Consider the following 14304-nt stretch of genomic DNA (forward strand, 5'->3'; position numbering starts at 1 on the left):
AAAATCTCCGGCTACCAATCCGGTGGACTATTGTGTCTGGAGTATTTTGGAAAACAAGGTTGGCATTAGAAAGTACCAAAGTGTCGATAACCTCAAGCAAGTACTTCGTCAGGAATGGGCCAAAATACCGCACAGCAAAATTCGGTGGCGTGTGACGGCTTCTTTGACCGTTTGAAGGCCATAATTCGTGTCAAAGGTGACCAATTCGAACAAATCTAAACTTATTCTAAAATTTGATGCTATTTCCAACATTTTTTGCTTTCATTCAATAAAATTAAAAAAAATGTAGAAATTGTGGCATTTGAAGTTGTTGCAGTTGTTTTATCTCACACTGTATATTAGTCCTTTAAAACGGATCGTAGCAAGTCAAAATATTCTTAAAAATTATATGTCATAAAATTCGACTATAGGTTGAAGAGCCTAAATCTTATCTAAACGCCATGGATTCATATCCATGCGTATATATTAAAAACACAGATTATGGTTTAAGTCGTACTTTTTATGAATTTGTGCTAAAATCTCTAGAAAATAATTATTTTAGAAAGATGACATCCAAGAAAAGAGATCTTTATGTGAACCCGGATTTTTTTTTCAAATTCAGCAAAACTTTCTCAAAAGACCATCTTAAATACCATTTTGAGAACATTTCTTCGATGACAAAATTATAAACATAGGATGGACTTATCTTGATTTTCATGCTTTGGTCAGAAAGGACACTGCGTTAAAAATATATACAATTTGAGCTCTGGGAATACTGCCATAAAGGTTCGGCATTATTAGGTTTTTCCTTTTCAAGTAGTGCATATTTCGTGAACGGTAATCCCTCTTTTCAATAAAGTTATTTGACGGTCCCTTTACGTACGAGCATAGGTCATATGACAGTCGACCTTACTGGCCATTGGTGCTGTATTACTTGCTTTTTTATGGCTTTACTGGATGCTACTCTCGAACATTTGTTTGTAACCATGTGCGTATCTAAATTAAAAAGTTTTCATTAAAGTCTTTGCCAACACTAAGTGAAGTGGCATTAGTCGGTGAAGAGATGTTCATTTTGGAATGATGGGTTTTTTACCTTAAAAATTGTATATTTTATCTAAATTAAATTTCAAAATCCTTAATTGCAGTGGAAAGTGTCCGAAGCCACGAATTTTAAATATCACGATTTTAAATTCAAAGAATTTTTGAAATTTCACAATGGTCGACCAGAACAGAGAAAGGCGCAGGGTGGGGGCTGCATGTTGGCTACTTTTTTCCTCTTTTAAAAACTGATCGCGCAATATAGCTAAAAACCCCGAAATATCAATATTTAAGGAGTTATGACCATTTTACAGTATGCTATTTTTCCTCTTTTAAAAACTGATCGCGCAATATAGCTAAAAACCCCGAAATATCAATATTTAAGGAGTTATGGCCAATTTAAAGTATGATATTTTTCCTCTTTTATAAACTGATCACAAATTATATTTGTCCTTCAAAAATATATATTTTAAAACCAGTAAGGAAACGTCAAAAGTCGGACGGGACGGACGGACTATATGATAACCAAATATAATGTAGTACTTGCTTCTAGACCGAATTCGGTTGGATATGCCAAAATTTGGTGCACGATTAACCCGAGGTCGGATTAAGGATATTTATGGGAGCTATATCCAAATCTGAACCGATCTTGATAAAATTTGGCAAAGGTATTTCCGAGCTCTATAAGATATCTGGTACCAAATATCATTGCTGTCGAATGCATATTACGCGCGTGAGAGACTTTAACACCAAATCGAAAAAAAAACATATATATGGGAGCTATAGCAATATCTGAACCGATAGGATATGCCAAAATTCCGGTCATTTGGACTGATATTGGCTATTTGGTGCACAATTAACCCAAAATCGGTTAAAGATATATATGGGACCTATATCCAAATCTGAACCGATCTTGACAAAACTTAATACACTTACTTCAGAGCTGTATCTGACATTTGGTACCAAATATCATTGTTGTGGAGTGTATATTACGCTTGTGAGAGACTTCAAACGACGAATTCAGTCGTATTTGCCAAAATTCAGTCTATTGACAGCTACATCCTAATCTGAACCGATCTCGACAAAAGTCCGATGACCAAATATCATTCTTCTGGAGTGTATATTACGCAAGTGTGGGACTTAAACGTCAAATCGGATGAAACATATATATGAGAGTTATAGCTATATCTGAACCGATTTTCTCCAAATTTGATTTACTTGCTTCTAGGCTGAATTCGATCAGATATGCCAAAATGAAGGTCATTTGGACTGATATTGGCAATTTGGTGCACGATTAACTCGAAATCGTTCGAGGATATATATGGGAGTTGTATCCTAATCTGAACTGATCTTGACAAACTTTGAAACACTTATTTCAGAGCTGTATCTGATATCTGGTAGCAAAGATCATTGTTGTGGAATGCATATTACGCTTGTGAGGGACTTTAAACCCCAAATCGGACAAAACTTATATATGGGAGCTATAGCTGTATCTGAACCGATCTTTCTCCAAATTTGATGTATTTGCTTCTTGAATTTATTCAGTTGGATGTGCCAATGTTCAGGTCATGTGAACTGATATTTGCCATTTGGTGCACCATTAACCTGAAATGGGTTGAGGATATATGGGAGCTATATCTAGACCTGATCTGATTATCATCAATTTCAATAGGGTTCGTCGTTGGGCCAAACAAATATTGTTTGCAAAATTTCATCCCAATAAATAAAAATTAAATTCTTAAAAATATTCAAATTGTAACAGAGGTCCCTTGAAAAATATTATTAAATATCAATTTTCTGTGGTTGACAAATTTACGTAGTTCCAATAACCCTAAAAAGTGAATTTTCAAAAAGACCTTGACAAATTGCTAAGATATCCAAGATTAAAACGCAGATATACATATTTCTAAAAAGTGAATAATAAATTTTTTATTATTACTCAAATATACTTTCGAATTTCGAAAACATACTCTTTAAAGTGAATTATTTAAATATAGGTTATTAAAGATCATTAGATTAAAGGATTAATGATCCTTCATAAAATTATAGGAAATACACGATGATAGCTCAGAAAAATCTTCAAAAGCAATTAAAAAAAAAACAATCCTGAGTACTGGCATAACATTTTCTTAATCAATTTCACATCACCCCAATGCCACCCCACCCTTTTACTGTTAAGTCTATTGATGTTATTACTTTTCAAAGTAATGGAAGCTAATACTGAACGCTTGCTCGCTCGCTCACTCACACAACAACCACCACACCACCCCACCGCACCACCCCCCGCACCACTTATATCATATCGCTTTAAAGGAAATGGTTTTACAACACTCGAAAGCTGTTAAAATGATATTATTTCGTATTAAGTTTTAAGACATATCGCATTAAGTAGCTACCCAAAGTCTGCTAAAGAAAAAAAAAAGTTTCGTTGTTTGCGTATTTTTTTTCTTCTACGCCTCTAATGTCTCGCGCATAGTTAGTTTTAACAATGTTTTTTGGTATTGGATTTGCAGAGTACAGGGGGGAAGACTTTTAAATTGTATTATTGTTTATATCCTCTTTTTTATTTACATATTTTATGTCGGCTCAATCTTGGCTAATATTTTATCATTGGCTATATAAATAAGTATTTGTGATTTTGCTTTGGCATATCGCTCTCCTTCTTGTTATCGCTTTACAAATGATTATGGGATATTTATGATAAACTATTTTTTTTTTTTCATTTCATATCAGTGTTGCCATTGTCAGTTTTTATCATCCATAAACTGAAACAGAGTTTAACAATTCTTTCTTGGTATTGTATTGCCTTTTAGTAGATAATTTCGGTTTTTTCTTAGAAAATACAAAAAAGAAAGTCAATTGATTTTTTCATCAAATATTATATAAAATTATTTGACGCTTTTCTTTTGAATTTAATAATGGTAAATTAGGAGAAATTAGATATAGGTAGTTCTTTGAAAAAAAAAAAAATTGTCTAGACTGTAATAAAAACCATTATAGCAGTAAGTAAAGAATAAAATATAATTTTTTGTTTTGTCGACATAAAATATGTATTGACTTGATTTTTAAAAATATTTACCCTTTATTGGGTAAGTACCCAAGGAAGGGTCAATATTTTCAATTTCGGATGTGATCCAAGTCTGAAATAATTATTGCGACATGCCAGGCTTGAACTATATCGCCTACCTCATCCTCTTTATTTCAGATAGTTGAACGTATTTTTTTGGAAAATGTTGAACTTCGAGAGGGTGGGAAAAAGACTGGTCCGATGTGTTAAACAGATAATAATGCCGATAAAGATATTGAGATGTTCAATAATTACTTATTTTCAGTTTTGTGGTATTAATTGGAAATAAACATTTCTTATATTGTGTGTGGGTGGTACCAGAAGGATTGGTACCATATTTACATTACATCTGTGGCTTATAGAAATATTATTTTACCCTTTGTGGGGGTTCCATATGCACACTAGAACTAATTTAGATAAAGGCATTGCATTGTGCGATATTAGAGAAACATAGAATAATTATTTCTAATTTAAAAAAAAAAAATTAATGTTGACCCTCTGAAGTATCAAAAGAAAAGGTCGAAAAATGTCATATTCGCCTCAGATCTCAAGTTTAGTCAAGCATTGAGATATACCTAGTTTACAGAGAAACGCTGACTTGTTTTGCATGGTATACGAATTATAAGTAGTCAACATTTTGACCTTTTGTGGGGGAGGTTCCAAAAGGAGTAGTCCACTATATTCGATATTTACACCAGATCTTGTGTTGATAAAAATATTGAAATGTGAGAACTACGAAGACAGTCGGACTTTTGTTTCACTCTTTATAAAAGCTATAATTATTCAAAATGTTTACCCTTTGTTGGGGCTGTACTTAAAGTATGATCCGATAAACTCTTTATTAACAGTAGATCTTGTGTTGATCTGACTATTTTGATGTGCAAGTCATCATGGAATACGATGACTTGCACTTCCCAATATCATTTCCCGTTTTATGAGCTTCATGGTAATTCAAATTTTTGACCCGTTGGGGGGTCACCACACAGATCACACCAGATCTTGTGCTTGTAGAAATATTGGAATGTGTGAGGTTTAAAAAGAATAGGATATTCATGTCGCATTTTATGAGATATATAATTATTGAAAGTTTTACCCGTTGCCCGATATATTCCGTCTTTACACCAGATCATGAATTAGTAAAAATATTGGGATGTGAAAATTTTGAAGAAAAAAAGAATTTTATGAGAGTTGCGATTATTTAAATTGTTAACCCTATGTGGAGAAGGTACTAGAAGGAGTGGGTCGATGTTATGCATTTTCGTACTTAACCTAACTCTTTAGGTTTTGCAAAGTTTAATCATAATGGATGAGGTACCAGAAAGAGTTTCGCAAGAGTTTTTGCAAGTTTCGTAATAATTTTTCCATGTACCAGGTTTGGAGTAAATTGGGGACTCCCTTCGAAAGTTTGGGTGCGCACTAGCCTAGCATTGGTTAATCGATTTAAAATGTCCTGAAACTGAACGTCCAAAAATGGGCAAACTAAATTAATGACATATGTTGTCTTTCCTTGCCTCCTTTATAAGGTCAAGATAATTCTTGAAATATAATATATAAGAAAGTAATGAAATAACTGACTGGCTTACTAAACTAGAATCAACGTCCAAACGAAAAGGCCAAAGCTAGAATCGTGAAAGTTTGCAAGAAGGCCAGTCTTGTTTCGTAGGCTTTGGTTTTGGGAAATTCGTACTTAAAGGATACGAAACGTATTAAAATGTACTAAAAATGTAGTACATTGTATTGGACCAACGAAATAAGGTAGAATTCTGAAATTTGGAATGAGAATCACAAACAAAGTGCAGGATAGATGTGCCAAAGGGTTTTTGCATATTCGAGCATTAAGGTTACGAAAAATTAAATTTAGTATGAGATTTTGAAAAGTAAGTGAAGGTCGTTTTGGAAATATGTACTAAATGTTCGAAATGTACTAAATTTTAATAAATTTGAAAATGTTTGGTTTAGGTTGGTTTTGGAAATGGGTACTATAAGTACACGAAAAGTACTAAATATTACTACATTTAGTACAATTTGGTATTGGGTGTTTGGAATCTGAAATTTGGTATTAGGATCGTTCATGTTCATGTGTAGCCAGGACATATGAAGGTGGTTTCGGATATGAACAACTATAAAATGCATTTCCAAGCCTACCTCTAAATATACGCGTGTCCGAAACCACCTCTAATCGAACAATAAATGCGACCTGTATTTTGCTGACAAAAATACATTGACAGGTGGATGGACGGACCGACTGACATGCATAAATCGACTCAGAAAGCGATTCTCTAAGGATCCTCAAAAGTAACTATCGGTCTTTCTCGTTTCCTTCTCCATGTTACAAACAAATGCATAAAGATATAATACCCTTACCACTATGTGCTGTAGGGTATAATTATGAAAACAAACAACACCACAATTTGCACCTCATATTCTCACGAGCAGCCGAATCCTGAAATAGGGTACAAAATTCTCATATCTGAATTCGTGTAAGTAAAAATTAGTTGGGCAAGAAAATTCAAGCTCGAATTTATAAATGCTGGTTTAGTGATGGTATTGTTGATATGGAGTTCTAATTTTAAATTTGAATAAAATTTGGTTTATAATATTTATTAATATATTATCTTAATTTTTCAATTTTTTTTTTCAGGAAATTTTTAACCATTTCCAGGTATATCATAGGTAAGTTACAATCTAAATATTTTTACAATAATTTGAAACTACACCATCAGACAACCCCAAGTCAAATCTTTAATCAGGGGGTATTATACGTTTGATATAACCAACAAGTTTGCGAGACCTTCAAATACTTGTCCTAGATACACTATCTACTATACCATAACCTTAAGCCAACAACTTTGTCTGATCACTCGGTAATATTTCTTTTTATGAAATATCCCAAAGATCCAATTCAACTGAAAATATTTAAAATGCTGAATGTCGCTGCTGGAAAATCAGGAATATATAGGAATTATTTTGCAAAATCGTAAATTTTTTCATGGATTTTCAAAAATTCCTTTTCAAGGATTTAACGGAAAAATCGCCAATGCCTAACTTTCTGACTACAAAATTACATTCTAATACAATTAGTTCTAAAAAATGATACCAAGTTTTACATACTGTAACAACATATCGAATAATCGTAATGTTTTTCAATTGTATCTTTTATTTTGTGTGCAACATTAGCTAGCATCTCATTTTCTTTTTTCAGGCAAATCATTAACATTTATCGAAAATCGAAAATATGGGAAAAAATTAATTTTTTAGTAAATAAAAGCTATTTTTTAAAACAACAGTTTATTTAAACTATTTTTTAAAATACAGTCCCTTTTGTTGCAATAATTTATGTAATTTTTATAGCAAGTATAGGACTTTTTCTCAACTTAAAATCACTCTCCGAAAAAATTCCATTTTCCAAAGGTTAATATTTCAATTACTAAATTACTCGAGTTGTGCAATCCGCAAAAAGTTATTGTTTTCATGTTACAAAAAAAAAAAAGCATTTTTATGTCATTTTGTGCATTTGGCAAAACGAAGCCGCACATTAGTGCTGTTTGCTGTCTCCACCTTTCATTTTGAGGTTAAATAAAATCGGCATAGCTTCCTTACAATGAAATGGAATGACTGCCATCCGAAAAGAGAAGAGTAAAACCCAAAACCATAAAATAATCCACAAAAGTGAAAGAAACTAACAAAAAGAAAACAGCACTTTGTTTTATTTGCCACCACCAACAACAACAACAAGAACTACAGCAGCAGCAGCAGAAGCAATGAAAAACACTAAATAGCAGCCAAGTGAAGTGAAGCAGTGACAGGCAGAGAAACACCAACCCACCAACAAAATCAATTTAAGCTTCGAAGATATGTTGGTGTGCCAAGAAAAAGTTTTTCCTCAGCGCTTAGCCAGCCGGCAAGCCAGCCTTGCATGGGGGAGGATATCATGGAAGGTTACTGAGATTCTTGCACTCGCACACACACACACCCATTCACATATAAATAAAACGGGAAACAAAAGACTTTAGAAATTTGTACAAGTAAATATCTGAACAAGAATTCAAGGCAAGAAATAACCCATTCCCACACACACACACACACTGTCGAAAAATATAGATTTTGAGACTCTTCTTAGGCCTTACCCAACCAAAGCGTAGTCCAAATGTTCATTGAGATTCTCTTTTTTTTTTTTTTTTTTGTAAAATGTTTAAGAAGTGAAAAATCTATTAAAAACTTTTATTTTATACTCTGTCGCATTTGTTTACCCTCTCTCTGTGTGTGTAAATCGGGTTTGTTTCTAGCTTTAGATTCAGCTCAAGTTCACTGAAGTGAGTCGAGGGTGGCTGGCTGGCTGGCAGGACCCCTAAATTTACTTCATTGCATTGCAAACTGTTTGTTAACCAAGAAGTGCACTGTAAACAATTTTTCTAAGTAAATAACGTCGCTGTTCGTCTCATTCACCAGTACAATGACATCAAAACAATAGGATTAATTTCCCCTCTGCCATATCGTACCGTACCGATTGTCGCCCGTACTTTTGATTTAAGACCACAATTCATTTATACTTTGTTAAAAGTTTTCCTGCGCACTGCATTTCTAATCCCAAGCAGGCGTGGGATTAAAGTTCTGAGGGGGAAAAATTGGGTGTATAATAATAAAAAAGGGGTGAAAGAAATAAGTTTAATATAATTTAATTAGAAGGGGGTCGGTGGCAGTTAATCCATTAGGTGGTGTCACAGGAGTGTTAAAAATAAATTCTTTCAAAATCTAAGAATATTGATCCTTGGAAAAATATTTCTTGAAAAAAACCACGATTATTGGTATGTGAAATGTGTTCTGCAAAAATTCAAAAATATTACGAAATTTGTCCATGAAAAAATATTCATTAAATTTTCCTAACTATTGATACTTCAAAAAATATTATTGAGAGATTCCGGATAACTTTTTTAGTCCCTGAAAGTAACCGTTTAATATTAAAGATTATTGGTCCTTGAAAAAATATCCTTCTAGCATAAAAACACTCGACTTTAGTCTATTAAACCTAAGATAAAACATACAAACCCATAGTTATACCCTACAACACTATGTGTTGGGGGTATTATAAGTTTGATTGGGCCAGAATTTATGTAACACCTCGAAATATTGGTTTCCCATATAGGAAAGTATATATGGATCTTCCTAGCTCGCCGAGCTGAGTCGATCTAGCTATGTATGTCCGTCCGTCCGTCTGTCCGTCTGTCCATGTTAATTTGTAATCACTCTACAGGTCGCAGTTATGGCCCGATCGTCACGAAATTTAAAATGTAGGTGGGGTTAATGTCAGAATAGAACCCTATTTCTTTTGGAGATGATCGCCAAATGTTTAGGGGTTGAAATGGACCAAATACTGAAAAAATGTCGGATTTTGCAGTAGCTATACAGGTCGCAATTATAGACCAATCGACGCGGAATTTCGCATGTAGCTAGAGTTTAGGGCGGGGATGAAGCCTACCAATTTGGGTGGTCATCGGATAATATTTAGAATAGAAGCCTACTCTTTTTGGAGATGATCGCCCTATATTTAGTGGTTGAAATGGCCCAAAAAAACTGCAAAATTGTCAGCAGGTCGTAATTATCGCCCGATCCTCACGCACATTTGAATGGGGATTACCGGACATTACAAAAGGCAAGCAGTTTTGGATGGCCATCCAAAAATATTCACTGTGTGAAGGAGTTTGCCAACTTTTGTAGACAAAATACGAAAATGTCCATTCCAGTGACTTTTTGGAGAATTCACAAATACAGGAAAGACGCACTTCTGACTATTTCATTAACGCTGATTTCGTTGAAGAATATAGTCAAATGTCTGTATCTCATATAGATGCGTTTCAGTCAAAACCCAATAATAACTGTTAATCTTTTGCCACTTCTGGGAGATTATAGGTCTTTGGGAAATATTGGTTCCAGATCTAGGAAGACCATTTAAGTGCAACACCTACCAATAAATAGGATATGAGCAAATTAGTTTAAGTTGCTATTAATCGAAAATTAGAGAAAGAAACCTGATGGTTTTCTTTTATTATTTGTCACAATATCTTGTGGAATTCTTTCGAGTATCTCGCCTATATAAACTGTATCGTTTATTATAGTGTTGTAGGGTATTCAACGGTCGGCCCCGCTCGACTGTAGCCTTTACTTACTTGTTTTTGGTCTATTATTGATTTGATTAAAATCCACGATATTGATAAACGAATTCTGCAAAAAATTTTTAAAAAAAATTAACGATCACTTGTCTTTGAAAAATATTCCTTGAAAATCCAGAAATTTTTGAATCTTAAAAAAATATTATTAAAAATCCAAGATTACTAATATATTTGTCTCCGAGAAGTATTATTCAAAAATCTACGATTAGTAGTCCATCAGTTCATGAAAAATATTTTTTTATTCCTTCCCTTCCCTTTCGTCGCCTTTTTAAATTATTTAAATCCACGATTATTGGTCTATATATCCCGGAAAAACTGTTACATGTTAAATCACACATATTTGTTATAGGTCCCAAAAAAAGAGGGTATATTTTATTTGATACGACCAAAACGTGCCTCATCGAAATAAGGACACTTGGAGTCGATCTAGCTATGTGCGACTGTCTGAGTGACTGGTGCGCACTATAACTCTCGAAGGGAGAATCCGAACTTATTACATAGCAATATTGCTATTAAACTTATATCGGGTTCCATATGGGCAATATCGGTCCACTTTTTCTGGTAACTCCGCCACAAAAGGTCGAAATTTTCAAAAAAAAAAAAAAAATAATAATAATAATAATAATAATTGAATAAATAATTGTTTTACTGCACAGAAAGAGAAAGAATAATTCGATTTGGCTTCAACTTTTGTTTGCATCAGTGCTAGGTCAGGTCGGTCCACTCCATCAAGTACTTCCCTCACAAAGGGTCAAAATTTTGAATTGTTTTAACTCTTTTAAAATGTGTTGTAAAAATCTGATCCGATCAAGATCTGTTGTAAAAATGGTCGAAAGCGAACCATTTCTGTTGGTACCTCCCCCACATAGGTTTCAAGATTTCGAAAAACAAAACAAGAAAGCGAAATAGCATCCTAAACGATATTGTGGACCTATATAGACAAATCTATGTCTAGGGATAAAGTACTCACAAATAACTCCTTGTATAGAATTAAAGACAATTCCGTTTAAAAATGTGGCTAAAATTATCAAAATACCGAATATCGGGGTACCGTTATATGGGAGATATATGATATCATAGACCTATATAGAGAACTCCCTGTCAGGGGGTAAAGTGTTCACCAAGAACCCCTTGGGTGGAATTTCAGACAATTCCGTTGGAAAATGTTGCTAAAATCATCAAAATACCGAATATAGGGGGGGTACTGTTATATGTGGACTATATGATATCGTTGACCTATATAGATAATTCAATGAATAAAGTTCTGACAAGGAACTCGTTGTGCGGATTTTCAGACCATTCCATTGGAAAATGTGGCTAAAATCATCAAAATCCCGAATATCGGGGGGATACCGTTATATGGGGTTTATACGATATTTTGGACCTATGTAGACAATTCCCTTTCAGGGGGGCAAAGTGCTCACAAAGAACCCCTTGTGTATAATTTTAGACAATTCCGTCGAAAAATGTGACTAAAATCAACAAAATACCGAATATCGGGGTGGTACCGTTATATGGGGGATATACGATATCGTGGACCTATATAGATAATTCTCTGCCAAGAGATAAAGTGCTCTCAGAGAACAGCTTCATACAATTCCATTGAAAAATGTGGCTAAAATCATCAAAACGGCTCCTCCCGATATTCGGTATTTTCATGATTTTAGCGACATTATTCGCTGGAAGTGTTTCTAGTTTGGTATTTGAAGTTCGCAATGGATACTACAGCCTATGACAGATAATTTTTTTTCAAGTTTCGCATTTGAATATAGTTATAGTTTATGACCAAAGTTGCCTATGTAGGTCCACGTCGTCGTATAGAACTTAATACAACGCTACATTCGATATTTTTAAGATTTTAACAGAAAGGATTTTAGTTTTTTTTTTTTTTGAAAATTGCCAAATTCGTTCCAAATCGTGGAGGGTATTCGAATTTATATTGAAAAATATTCTTAAAAATTAAAAAAAAATCCTTTTACAAATGTCACAATTTATATATATTTCCAACTTCCGTTAATGTTGAAATATTCCTTATAAATGCATTTTTATTAGTCCAAGATTATTAGTCCTTTAAATGTTTGTTCATAAGTCTATAATTTTTTTTTGAAAATATTTCCATGAATAGTTCTCAATTATCCGTCTTTGAAAATTATTCTAAGCAAAAATTGACGATTTTCGGTTTAATAATCCTTGAAAAAATATTACATAATTATTGGATTGGAAATGCAAGCATTTAACTCTCCATTGTTATTGAATGTTGTTCCTTCTTCCTCTCTCCTTTCTCGGAAAATGTCGAGTGACTGATGATGATGACTAGCATGTTGATGACAATGTTGGCATTTGTATTTCTGTCAATTACGATATTCTTGTTGCTGTTGTTGTTCTGTATTATGATTAAAACAAACTAAAAAGTAAAAAGTAAAATAAATTAACAAAAGTTTAAACGAAAATGACGAGCAACAACAAAAAACCTACAAAAACCACCATTGAAATAACAGCACAAAGTTGTTGATGACTCGGTGATGACAATGGGGACGCTGACGATGATGATGACTGCGCTGACGAGGCAACAGAAAATGATGATGTTTTCATGCCACGTTTTTATGATAATGACAATGATGAAGTTTTCTTCTTCCTTGGCTGCTGCTCCTTCTGTTGCTCCTTCTGCTGTCTTATTTAGTGTCAAATAAACTTTTGTTCCTTAATAAATTTTAACTCTTTTTCTGCACGTTTTTGTGTTTTGGTGTTCAACCTTTTCTTCTGGTCTGGTTGTTGTTGTTATTGTTATTCGTGTTGTTGTTGCTGCTGTTATACTTTCAAGTTGTTGTCTTTTACAATTTGTTAGTTAAACTAGAACAAACATCCAACTGACAGAGAGATATAGAAGACAAGCAGATCCATCCATCCTTTCCTTCGCTCTGTTCTCGCCATAACAACTGTCTATTCTTTTGTTCGAAAGTAGTGGCATCAAAATTGAAAATGAAAGACCTGCAACACGAACTTTGTATTCCACTGTGTTGTATGTGTGTGTGTCGCTGTGTGTGTGTGTGCGTGTTTATTTAGAAATTAATTGAATTTGATGGTTTAAATGAATTTGTTAGAAAGTTTCTTCGTTTCTGAAACTGAAATGACACCACCATGTTTTAAAGTTAACAAAGCAATGTTCTATGACATTGCATTTGAAAATTTGTATTACAGAATTATAAATGCTTCCTTGCCTAGGATTTTAATGGAATTGGTAGGAAGAGTGAAGAGAAGTTTTTGATAGATATTGAGGAATTGTGACAGACAGTGTGAATACCTAAAATAGTAGCATGTGTGCATCAAATGTCATCTAGTAGGAAATAAACCTCAACTAAGCAGAGGTTCCATAATTACCTTTAATCTCTTGAATTTTTTACTTTTTGGGTAAATTTTACTAAAAATACCATAATCTCTTACACTATATGAGGGCCCTACTAGGTGGACATATTTTTATAAATGAAACAATTATTAATGGAAAAATAATACATGTCCTAGTCACCTTTTTTGATCTACTCCCTTTATTGTTATACACTCCACCACAGTATGGAGGGTATATTAAGCTTGTCATTCCGGTTGTAACACATCGAAATATACATTTTATACCTCACAAAGAATATATATTCTTGATCAGCATAAAATTCTATGTCGATTTAGCGATGTCCGTCCGTTTGTCCATCTGTCCGTCTGACCTTCTGTGGAAATCGCTCCAGATTCCGAAAGAACTCAAGTTGGTTGATAAAATTTTGCTCAAATGTATGTTTTGTCTGCAGAACTTTTGGTATTGAAAATGGGTTATGTACGTCCACGTTTAGGTATAGTCCACATATAACAGTACCTCCCGATATTCGGTATTTTTATGATTTAAGTGACCTTATTCACCGGAATCGTTTCACATTTTGGTATTTGAAGTTCGTAACGGATACTACAGCGTAAGACGGAAAATTGTTTGTGCAGCTCCCCGTCTTCGTATTGACCCATATAACGGTTCCCGTGATATTCGATATTTTGATGATTTTAGTGACATTATTT

The sequence above is a fragment of the Musca domestica genome, unplaced genomic scaffold, assembly GCF_030504385.1.
Source record: "Musca domestica strain aabys unplaced genomic scaffold, Musca_domestica.polishedcontigs.V.1.1 26, whole genome shotgun sequence".
In the NCBI taxonomy this organism is placed as follows: domain Eukaryota; kingdom Metazoa; phylum Arthropoda; class Insecta; order Diptera; family Muscidae; genus Musca; species Musca domestica.